Genomic DNA, 12473 nt, shown 5'->3' on the forward strand with positions numbered 1-12473 from the left:
TATATTTTTAAATGGCTATTAAAAACATCTCTGGCTTTTTAAAGCATCTAGGATTTTTTCCTACTGGTAATTTTTAGTAATTCTCATTCTTCTGGGGTTTTAGGTCATTCTCTGGCTTGATTTGTTGGCTTTTTCAACTCACCAACTATTTGTGAAGTAGGAAAGTACCAGACTAAATTGAAGTATTTCTTCTTACTTGTGTTGCATTTCATGAGGGCCTGTGTTTCTCTGTATTTCATTACATTCCATGTGTTCAGCTGGTAACTTCAGTTTCTGCTCTTAAATGTTGGGCAGAATTTTTAATTCAGAACAGCCCTTAACTCCTGCTGATGACCTTAATTTTTTTATACTTTGCATTTAGAAACGCTGGCAAGAAGAAAGGAGAGATACCCAACAACTCATTTAGCTGGCAGTGAACCAGGGTAAGCTGCTAGAATATTTATTGTCTCACAGTGGTTTTTACTGTTTTTTTGAGGGACTTTTCCAGAGTTTAGCAGGAAGGGCTTGCAGATATGCCCAGGTTCTGCTGGGAGTGCTGCCCACGCTGAATGTGGCTCTGCCCTGGAGGCAGCTGACTCTTGTCACCTGCTGCAGAATGCCTGAAGCCTGGGCTCATGCCGAGGAGGAGAAACACTTGATGTGAACATGACTACATCAGTAGCACAAACCTGCTTTTTGGTCATGACACTGTGGGGTCAGGGAGCCCCAGGCTGTGAGTGGGGAGACACACAGGAGTGTGAGCAGGATCCCCTGTGCCTGGCTGAGCTGGCACAGCACTCCTGACCCAAAGCAGGACCCAAATCTTGGCTCTTCTGCAGCCATGGTATTTTCTGAAAAATCCTTTCTGTAGGATTTTTCCTCCTGAGAAGCTGAGAGGCCTCAAGAACAAAATGTGAACATTGATTATCTGCTGCTGTGGAATGCAGCAGGTGGATCTGTGATTGGTCTCATGGTGATTGTTTCTAATTAATGGCCAATCACAGTCAGCTGGCTCGGACTCTGAGACAGAAGCTTTTGTTATCATTCCTTCTTTTTCTATTCTTAGCCAGCCTTCTGATGAAATCCTTTCTTCTAGTCTTTTACTATAGTTTTAATGTAACATATATCATAAAATAATAAATCAAACCTTCTGAAACATGGAGTCAGAGCCAAGTCTCTTTCCTCATCCTCAGACCCCTGTGAACATGGTCACACTTCTGTCCCCACAGCTGTCCTGCAGGACTAGGCATGGTAGCACCCACTGCCTGTGAAGTGAACAATCTGCCTGTGTGCTCAGGTATAAACCACTTATCTGTGGCACATGCTCTGTTACTGAAGCATCAGTGATATTTTCCAAAAGTAAATTGGTCGTGTTTCGCATTTCAATGCCCATATCTTGCGAATTAAATGGCCTTGCAAATAACTACCATGATGTGCACTAAAGTAGGAGAGATGTTTGAAACCATAGTCTTCCCCCTGAGCAGCTCGTGTGGCACAGTGAAACTCTGCAGAGACAAAGTGCCTGTGCTCTGGATTTGCTTAGTGAGTGCAGGAATAACTGCTCCTTGTTCACTAATATTCCTGTTATCTATCACCAGCCACTCTCTGTCAGCTGCAACAATTGTGCTCACAGGATTGTTTTCTTAGAAGTCTGCTACATATTTCTGTTCAAGTGAGAAGGACTTCTTCCTGGAGCTCTTACCAGTGGGATCGGTAGGGGGAAAATAAATCTTTGCCAAATTTGTGTTTTTCACGTTTTCAAGGGATCAGTTACATTTATCAAGTTTCTGGATAAATGCAGGTTATCTTCAGCTGAGTAAAACGGTAATGCTTCTCCTCCATAGCCAGGGTAGGAGTTATTTCTGTGTGGATGTTGTGCAGGCAGCTGCCGGCATGGCTGTGAGAAAGATGGCATAGCTCAGCCTATGTTGACATATTTAGAAGGAATCAAGATCTCTCCACACATCTGGGTTTTAATAACATTGCTTTTTCCAGTGTTTTTTTGCACAGTGGAACAAATCAGAAATAGCCACTGAAGCTGAAGGCAGCAGAGGATCTTGTTCTAGCAACAGTGTGTTTCCTAGTCCTTTTCCAAACCTTAGACAACTGCTTGTTACATTATCCTGTTCAAACCCATTATTCTGCTCGGTTTGATTTGTTGCTGTCCTGTCCCACGTGATGCGTTTAAATCACAAGGTTTTCATGGCATGAAAACCTTTTGGCTTGGATCCAGAAGTATAATATACAAGTATAGAATAGACATTATTTACTTTCAGGAAAGAAGAAATTTGGCAGCTGGCTAGGGAAAGATGGAATTTCTGATTATTAGAATAACAGCAAGGGCAGGTTTTCATTACTAAGAAAGCATATAGACATTTCTGTTAACATGCCCATAACAAGGTAGCTTGTCATGCTAATTTAGTACCAGGAAAGTGTCTACATTAATGTAGGTAAAAGTTGTGGAGGAAATTTAGTGAAAGAAATTTAACCTGATTTTGGTCTATTGAGAGAGAAAATGAGACTATAATTCCAAAATGAATTAATAAATAAAAAACCCCTTAGTGGAGAATAGTTATTTGTTTCTTTTTCCTCATAGTTAAAGGAAATTTATATAATAGGCTGACTGAAGGACTCTGAAGGGGGTCCAAGAGGAGTGATTTGTTTCTAACTTCCCCTGCTTTCAATAGGAGTGCAGAATCTGTGTTCTGGCAGAGGTACCGAGAGCATGAGGTCTGTGTCTGTTACAGGGGCTGAAAGTCATCCACCAAGTTGAGAGATTGCAATGCATGCAGTAAATATTTAAATATGCTTTAAAACAAGTGTCTCTGATTTTAAAGCCTTTTAACATCTTATACAATAGTTGGAAAGGACAGTGATTCCTGTGTGCTTTACTCATCTTGAAAAGTACTGAGTGAAAGCTCAGCTGGCTTCTATTTTATCCTGTTGTGTGTCTGTTGGGTTGCTTCACAAGTGGATGTTAAATCAGCTTTATAGGGAAACCAGGGCTAATATCTCTGAATTTCTGCAGCATAATCACCTGGGGCATTATGTTAACCTGGTAAGCAGGGTGTGATGGGTGTTCACAGGGCAGTGAGAGAATTTTCCATCTCGTTTCAGTGCTCATAAAGCCACATTAGAATAAATATAGTAACTGAGGGATAATACTGCCAAAGAAAGGGCAGTTTTAAGGAGTGGATTACAGACCATTAAACAAGGAAAAAAAATTGTAAGAGTACATAAGTATCCAATATAATAAGTGCAAGGTATGTGTTACTCAGTAGCTAGAGGCTGGACTAGTTATCTCTAACAAGCCCCTGGAATGGCACAGTTATAAGATTCAGGTGTTTGGCATGTGGAGCTGAATTTTCCACCTTAAAATCACCTCAGTGTTTTAAAGCTAGAAAAGACCTCTATAGCCTTGTTCATGCCTTTTTAAAATCAAAGAACACTGATATATTCAGCCTAACATCTAATGTTTAACTTCATTTTCAGTATCAGTTGTTCTCTATAAGTCCTTGGCCAAGCCTGATGGTTCCCAGCTCATTGTCAGGAGAGGTGAGATATAAAAGCAGTGCAACTGATGTGTCCTATATAAACTGACTTTCAGTGGCTCCCCCAGTTGCTCAAAAGCTTTTCTCTCCAGGGCCCTCGTATGAACACGACCTTCTACAATGCTAAATATTAAAACAACTGTTTTAAGCTTCATGTTTTAGTTTTAAAAGCAAAGGAACAAAGTGGCAGTGGGGGCCAGCTGGCAGACTTGCATAGCAATGCACAAACCTTTCCCCTTTAGACACACCAGAATTGAAATTTGCACTTAAATCACGAGTCAGGAGGAATTTAAGCCTATCCAAGAACTCATTTATGCACATCACAAAACCACCGCACAAATTGGTACGGTACTTTTCATTTGGCAGCCATTCCTCCAGAGACATCCAGGACAGAAATAGCAAGGGTACTGCAGGCCAGATATTTGCTGGCAAAGCTGCCTGTGGTAGAAAACTTGTTCAGCACCTGCCTGTTCGTGCTCTGCCTGGCTGCTATAGCCTGGGTTACACTATTGCAGTGATAAAGGCTGGAATTGTCCACATTATTTAGAAAAAAATATACTGGGTTTTTTTGTTTAATCTGAGCTAAAATTTGAAGTAAAATTTAAAGTGAGTGAGAAGGCAGAAAAGAACAGCAGGTCTGAGCAGAATCACTGTTTTGGAAATCTTGTAATTTCTTGGGACACAAGCTTGGAATTGGTTGTGCCAAGCAGAACACTTGTTCCTCTCTTCCAAGTGAACAAATCTGAGTTAAGGTTGACAGGTCACCATGTGGTTGAATTTGAATTTAACCATCTTTGAATTTAACAACTCATTTCTTACTCAGATTTTAAAAACTGGAATATTTGTTAATCATCCTCTTTAGTTCTTCTTGCCCAAGTTCCTGTCTGATGATAGTCCAAATGACATTCAAGTGAACTGTCTGCTGTCAGGAAGAAATGTGAATTGTCAATTAAAAGTAAAAATTGGAAAGTAGGTCAGGATGATCTTAAATCCTCTCAAGGTCACCTGGTCAGTGCTGGGAGACAGATCTTTGTAGCCTCATGAAAGAACTCTTCAGTGCTAGCTTCTTTTTGGGAAACCCTGAAGGAAGGGTCTCTCTGTCCAACATCAAGACACTGTGATATTTGTCCTTCATCTGAAATATCTAAAATTGTGTTGTCACGGTGGCACAGAAGAGAATGTAGGAAAGAATCAGGTTTTACCTAGTGATTTTTTATTTCCTGGAACATTAATCTATCATTAAATATTGCCTGGATAATTGATGAGACAGCTGAGAGTCTCCTTTTATACATATGCTCTCTCTGACACACAGGTGTGCTTCACTTTCTGGAGAGCAAGAAAAGCTCCAGGAATTTCTCTTGTTGGCACTGATAGTAACACGTTCACTGGCAAAAATATTAAGCCCAGATTTGTAGAAATGCTTTAAACAAGTGTAGAATAACTTAGAAATGGAGAAGCCTGCAGCCAATATTGATTATTGTACCAGCAAAATCTCTTACCAGCCTGTGTGTAGGATCTGTTGCATGGAAATTGCAATCCTTTAATTCTTCAAGGCTTTGCATCTCTCAGCAACTCTACTCTTGCAAAATCTGACAAGATAGATTGGATATTCTTCTTATTATTTTTCAGTATGTGTACAATCTGTAAGCAGTTTTAGTGTATATTAAAAAGAAGAAACACAATCCATTTCAGAGAGGAAATTTTGTTTTTTACAGCAGCCTCATTTGAAACACAGACTTATAATTAAAGAGGCCAAGGGCTAAGGAGAATCATTGAATAGAACAGAATCATAGAATATGCTGAGCTGGAAGGGACCCATCAGGATCATTGAGTCCACCCCATGGCCTTGCACAGAACATCTCACCATGTGCCCAAACACTTCTGAACTCAGAAATTATGTGCACAAACGAAAGTAATGAATATTCCTAGAACCCCTAGTTTCTTTTTTGGTTTTTTTTTTTGTTTTTGTTTTTGTTCTGTGTACATCAGAACTGCATTGTGCTCAATCCAGACCTCTCGTTTGAGGAAAAAAGTGAGCAGTTCTTGTGTGCTATGCTTGATGCTTTTCCCTGGTAGCGAACCTCATGCTCCCTCTAAAAGGCCTTGCTTTCCACAGGATCAGTTTGATCCAATTGTGTTAATCTCTGTTAGTCCCTCTGCTCTAATTGGACCAGGGTTTTAAGGCTGCTGATCAGCAGAGTTACTGCTCCTTATTGTACTTGGGAATTACTGCAGCGTTAGCCTGCTCCAGCAAGGCTGGGAGGTTTTAGCCATAATTACTGCACGAAAGGCTGTGATTTGTAAAGCCATGCTGTCACACAGCTGGGGGAACACTCCCCCCAGCTGGACACTCCCCAGGCTGCTCTGGTTCCCTCCTGCTCAGCTCTGGGTGCTGGGAGATCCCTGCAGAGGAGCAGGCAAGGAGCACTGCAGGTTCTGTGTGCTCACAGCTCACAGGCTGCCTGCTCATCTGCAGAAAAATGGCTGGATATTAAAAATGGGGCCTCTGGGCCCAGCTCACAACCTTCTTGAGACAGCACTGATCTCCAGCCCAGCCTCTGCTACCTCAGGCTGGAGAAAGATGCACTTTGTGCGGATCTGTGAATTTAAAATTCGGATTCCCCGAGTTTTTAGGGTTACAAAAAGCCAGCCACTTTCTGTGTTGCTTACACAAAAAGTGTGTGTTTTAAGACAAATTAGTAAATCTGAGTGCATTTCTAAACAAAAGTTTTCTTTTTCCATTCAGGTTTTCTATCAGGGTTGCCTGCAGAACCCAGGGGTCCCTCCTCTGCCTGCATTTTCCTTTCTGTATCATGAACTGCTTTCTAATGTACAGCTACTTTCTCAATTTTGCCTCTGGTCTGCTCTCAGATTTTCAGCACTTGTTTGGGATCCTGCTTTTATACTTCTCATTTGTTTCATTAAATGAACTTTTGAGGCAGCAAAAGGCAATGGGAACTCTTGATGACTTCGCAGGGAGGGGGATTGCAGGCTGTGTAGACATACCTGGTGTTTTATAGAAATGTCTGTTGAGTTATGAACCACAAGTATTGTCATTTTTGTTTGCATTACTCTTTCTGTGGACTAGACTAATGGCTGTTTTGCTTTATTCTCAGGTTTATAAAATTGTTTATTTTCTGTAAGAGAGGCTGTTTCACTAGGACTCTTGGGCAGGAACATTGCATTAGGCAACTGACTGTTTTGTAATAGAAATACCTTTCTCAAAAGTGGTAACAATATCTCAAAGGCTTTGAACTTAGCTGTAGTGTGATGTGATACAGATTTTATAGTAAGGCTTCAAAGAGTTTCCATATCTGAATCACGTAGAAGGGTATTTCAGTCAAACATTTCTCTCACATGTGAAAGCAGATGGAGAATTCTTGTTTTGTTTTGTTGGTTATGAAGGGAAATGAATTCTCTTACCAGTAAATGATTGCAAGAAGCTTATTCATGCTGTGTTTTGAGAAAGTACATGGAAAATCTGCCAGTGATGGGATTGCAGCCTTGCTTTGAGTCCTGCAGCATGTGTGGGTTAAGGGGCTCACCTGTAGGATTCCAGTACAAGAGCAGTGAACATGAAAAGGAGAGGGGAAAATAGAAGGATATAAAACAGGGGAACAGATCATCCTTGAGGATCTTCTGAAGATGTCTGCTTTGGCTGCTTCTCCCAAGTCTAGGTTAAGCTGAATTTTTTCCCCTTTCTCATCTTTCCAATGAGACATTAAGATGTCATTCCCAGCTCTTATAATTGGGGAATTTCTTCTTGTTGATTTGTCTGCTTTCTATTTCTGCCTCAGGATAGAATGATGCAATTGTTTCCTTCCTGGTGCATGACTTAGAGTGTACAAAATTCCCATTGCTCTGCAGGGACATCTGTACTGCCATAAAAACATAAAACACCAAGTGTGCCATGTATCTGTTGGTGTCCTCTACTCTTGTGTGTCTGTGCAAGCCAAGTTGAGGGTTCTTCCTGAAATTACTAAGTTAGCTTTGAGGAATGGAGTTTCTCCAGTAATGTTCAGATCCAGATGTCTGTTTATTCCAGCTGAAGGAATTATTACTGCTCAATAATTCCCTTAATTTTAGTGAGTCAGGCAGTCATCCTCTCCTGGCTGGTGTTTGCTGTGCCCTTGTTTGGGTAAGGAGGTCTGGTCACTCTGAATGGATGGCTACCCTGGGTCTAGCAGCCATTTTCATTTATTTATTTGTTTGGTTGTTCATTTTTATAAGGAAATATTTTGCTGTGGCATCCTTTCTTTGTTTTCCAGGCAGAACTTGGAAGATTTCTCAAACTCAGCCCAAAAGTTCTGCTGTGGTTGTGTGTCTAAATAGCACTTTTGATACAGACACACCTCACTATAACTGTGAAAAGAGAGAAGCACAGGACATGAAAGGTGCAAGAATGTGCAGCCTGGCATGTGATAACCTCTCCAAAGCTTTTATTTCAGACAAAAATTTAGGGAGTAGGACAAAGATAAGGAAACATCAAGCCCTGACAGTCTAACCTCTGACAGTTTTGGAATAATCTGTGGGAAGATAAAGTGATTGGAAGTAGGAGTAGGAAACTCAAGAGTGCTGCAAATGCAGGGGAGCAGATGAGGAAAAACATTGATAAGCAAAGCCTGCTGGTATCAGCTAATCAGACAACATCTTGGGGAATTATTTAGGAATCATCCAAATGTGTGTGAGCTGGGAGAAATAATGTGTGTAAGAAAACACAAATCCTCAGTGGGTGAGAGGGTGTGTCTCTATCTCAAGCCACAGGCAAAATGTTTTATGGCCATACTGGGCATGACAGTGTGGTTGCATAGGAGAGAGCTGCAATTGCTGAGCTCCTTGCCAGGCCTTGGGAATAGAGAAATGATGGTTATTTTTGCAGATTTAAAGAGTGCACTAAGGCTATTATCAGTGCCAGGAACAAACAGCACAAAAGGTGATAAAGAGAATTGAGTTATATATAAATAAAATGTGTGTTTAGAGTGTAGATTTCATGCTCTCCAGCATTCCTGGAGATTTCTTGGATCCTAAAACTTTGAACATTGGTAGTGTGGTCCACAAGTTACCTGGATCTGCAGTGAGAGTAGGAATATTCTGTGAGCCACTATCTCAGCTGCACATCCAATCTCTATCAGCTATCTTCCAATCCTGAAGTCTCAGTGTCAAAATGAGGAAAAAATCCCCTAAGAGTGTCTGTGAAGGTATCAATTTCAAAAGTATTGTGTAAATACAAGAGAAAGGCCTCTCACTCTGCTTGGTGGCTCCATATCAGCCAGGCTCCCTGTCCAGCCCTGGGTGCCACAGAGCAAAGCAGATACACAGCAATGGACAGGGACCACAGGCAAGTTACGAAGGTAACAAAAGAAAATTCCAGCTATGGAAGCACACTGAAAACAATTGGGTTTTGTAGGCTGGAGGTGAAGAAGGCTGAGAAGATATATGGAAAAAGCTGCCATTTGTAGGAAGGTATAATCTGTTTTTTCATGTCTTCATGGGACAGGACAAGAACTGATGAGTTTAAATGAAGGAAAAAGAGATCAGGAGTTAGATAGGAGGAGAAGCTTTGCAATTGTTCAGGATAATTTGTCACTGGAATGTGTTGCTCAGGGCTGCTGTGGAATCACTTCAGCTGGGTGAGATCAGGCTTGACAGACATCTGCCAGGAGTGCCAAAGGTGCTGATGCCTGTGCTGGGAGCAGCAAGGTGAGCTCAGGGACCACCTGAGCACCTTCTTCTCCCAGTTTCCTTGATATGCATCTTTGTACCTTCCTTCTGACACTGCTGTTTTCTGTGGCAGTCCGCTCATCCAAAAAGAAGTCTTATTTAAAATGTTAGTTTGATATTCACTTCAATCAAGCAGCAGGAAAAGAAATATAATGTCTGGTTTTGTGACAGAAGGAAAGTTAGCCTGAGACAGATTTTGCTACAGAGACCAGCTTTAGGGCTACCACAATTTTTAAAACATCTGTTTCACTGTGGTGTAGCAGGAAGCAGCTTCTATTACACTTTATCAGCAAAAAATTCAAATCCCTAAGTGACAGGGCAAGCTTAGAAGGAAAAACAGCTGTTGACGAGACTGTGGTGCGTGTGCTGTGGGCCTCAGCAAAATACAACTTATAGGAAGGGAAAGCAAAGCATCTTTCCATTCAGCTCTGAGGAAAAATGTTCATGGTCCCAGATGATGGGATGGATTTATTCAGCAGTTTGTGGGATGTGCTGCTCCCAGCAGTGCATCCCCAGGCAGGGCTGGCTCCAGTGCAGCAGATGTGTCACAGGGCTCAGGGAGCAGGGCACTGATCCTGGGTTGCAAAAATCCTTTCTGTTGGGTAAAACAGGATGGTGACTCTGGTCAGCTCTGGAATTGTAGCTGGATGTGTTTCACTAGAGCACTAGGGCTACAAGAAGGGAAATTGTGGTATAGTCACGCTCCTTACATTGCTGGTGCTCAAATAATGAGCATGAGTTCTGTAGTTCCAATTAAATTTTGCCTGGTTTTCTGTATTTTCCTTTTGAAAGGTGTTTTTCTTTGGGGTGGTTACCTGCCTTCATATCTAGAAGGACTTGGGAAGGGGATTACTGCTTTTGGAGAAAAAACACAATAACCCATCTTTCTCTTATGGCTTGTGTGTGTGTGTCAGATCTTGGGCTATGCATTGACTTTGAAGTGGAACGTAACCAAGATTTGTTGCACTGAAAAAATGTGATGTTGAATTGCTTGTTCCTCTTTAGCAAATGGTGGGGGAAATAAAAGTGTGATCATTATTTAAAAACAAACAAAGCTGGAATTCATGCTACAAGCAGGGCATTTATAGTCAGTGGTTTCTAGAGTGATGTTGGAAAAAAGACTGCATCATAACATGGGCTTCACTCCTCTGAGTTCCTCATTAAATCTGTGTGAGTAACAGTTATTCTTTTGAGACAGTGACTTACTTAAAAAGCATAGGCATTAAATTGCAAAAACTCTCGAACCACCCAACCAAGTATATCAAAGAAAGAAACCCAAACCACCTAACACCAAATAACAACCAAATAAACAAAACACCCCGAAGTCATTAACTAATATGGCTACAAAGTTGTGTTGCAGGAATGCATAAAATACCCCAGATTTGGTGAGGTGTCTGTGAATGTGGATGTTAATGAGCTAAGTGAGCTGAAAAGTAAACAGGATGTGCCTCATTTCCCCTGATGAGCTTTTCTGTACAGGATCCTGGAATTTGCCTTCAGGTGAAGTGTCAGAGATTGTACTTTCCCCAGGGAGAGCCAATTCTAATTAAGCAGCATACAGACAAAATCATCTCTTTGTTCTGCTTTTACAGAGAAACATTTGAATACCAATTTTGGCAGGGTATCAGTGCTGAGGACATTGGCAGTGGCCCCTCACCTGTGCATCTCTGAGCTCTGCACTGATACCATGGGATGTAGAAGTGAGTTTAAAAAAGGTTTCCACAAAATCAGCAAAGTGGAGTGAACAGTAGCTGAATCTCATTATATTGGCTTTACTTTCAATTTGGACAAGACACAAATAATGAGAATTTGTTAATTAGATAGTGTGCTGGTATTTTTTTTTAACCTCTTGAGGTAAATGGTACACTTTAAATAGTGAAAGTTTCTCTAATGGGCATATGGGAAAATCTATCCAAACAACACAAACTTTAGTTTTTGCAACAGAAGAAATTCCTTTAATTAGATGAGCGTTGTAGCTGCTTAACCTGAATTTTGTATGGAATATTTTCCTAAATATTTCAGGAGTTGAGGATGCACTGTGGTGCAGCACAGAGAAAAAAACCTTTGTATAATTTTGAATATTGGTAAAAGAATTTACCACTGTGCAAAGATGCAAGGTTTGGATTCCAACATACAGTTTTAAGTACACTAGAAAGAAAAGCAAAATTAAATTTGGGAGTGTATCTGGGTCTAAATTTGTAGTTCCTTTCAATGTATTTTGTTTGAGCTTTTATGATAAAGGATGGGCTTAGTAGCCATAGCTGTACATTGATTGAGTGAGGCTGATCTTTGTGGAGCACATTTCTAGGGATAGGCTGGTGAGATGCTGTACAGTGAGTGTGGTTGCACAAAAACCTGCCTTCCTTCTCAAGAGCAATGTAGGAGTTGGACATAGAGCCTGGAACTGGCGCTAAAGGAAGATTTACTGATTTGTGGGTTACCTTTTCTCTGTCTTCAGTGGTATGCTGGAGGCAGTGGTTCATTCTGGAAATGTTATTTTTCAGATACCTGTTTGAAACTCACCCTGCAGTTGGTGCCTAAGTGGTTGTTGCATTCCTCCAGTTTCTTATGCAAGTTCCAGTTCAAATAAATTCCCAGAATCTAATGTGTAAATTATTCAGACACATTGAATTTCAGCATTCTTCTTTTTGTTACTTGGTTAACATTATTTTCATAACCAGTAGAAGTGTATAATCTGATGTGTTGTTTTAATTTTATAAGGAGGATACTTCTGATATGTTTTGATTTGAGACTTATTTTACTAACAAACATTCTGTTTACACGGTGAGATCAATGAGATGCAATTATTTATCAATGTGATCACAAAACAGAAAAAACATTTCAGAAAAATCTGGTAGTATTTGGTTGTCCAACTTTTGAGATAGAAATTTTGAAAGACTGATTTCTAAGCCAGTTGAGATCTGTTCCTGAAAATGGGGTTTCTGTGGAACCTCAGATGTTCACCATTAGCATTAATAGTTCACTACTAAGAAATGAATTGTTGAATTCAAATATAAAAATGGGGAGACTATTTCCTCTTGTAATTGATCAATAAATAATGTTCTTGATCTGAGGAAATTCCCCATGAGTAATCCTCTTGTAATCACAGCTGATGAGGCATGGTGGGTGATGGTATATTTCTGTCTTCAGCAATCAGGCCGTGGCCATCAGAAAGCACATAAACCTGCAGGTCATTATCTTGAAGTGTAAGAGATGTCAACC

The sequence above is a fragment of the Melospiza melodia genome, chromosome 15, assembly GCF_035770615.1.
Source record: "Melospiza melodia melodia isolate bMelMel2 chromosome 15, bMelMel2.pri, whole genome shotgun sequence".
NCBI lineage: Eukaryota > Metazoa > Chordata > Aves > Passeriformes > Passerellidae > Melospiza > Melospiza melodia.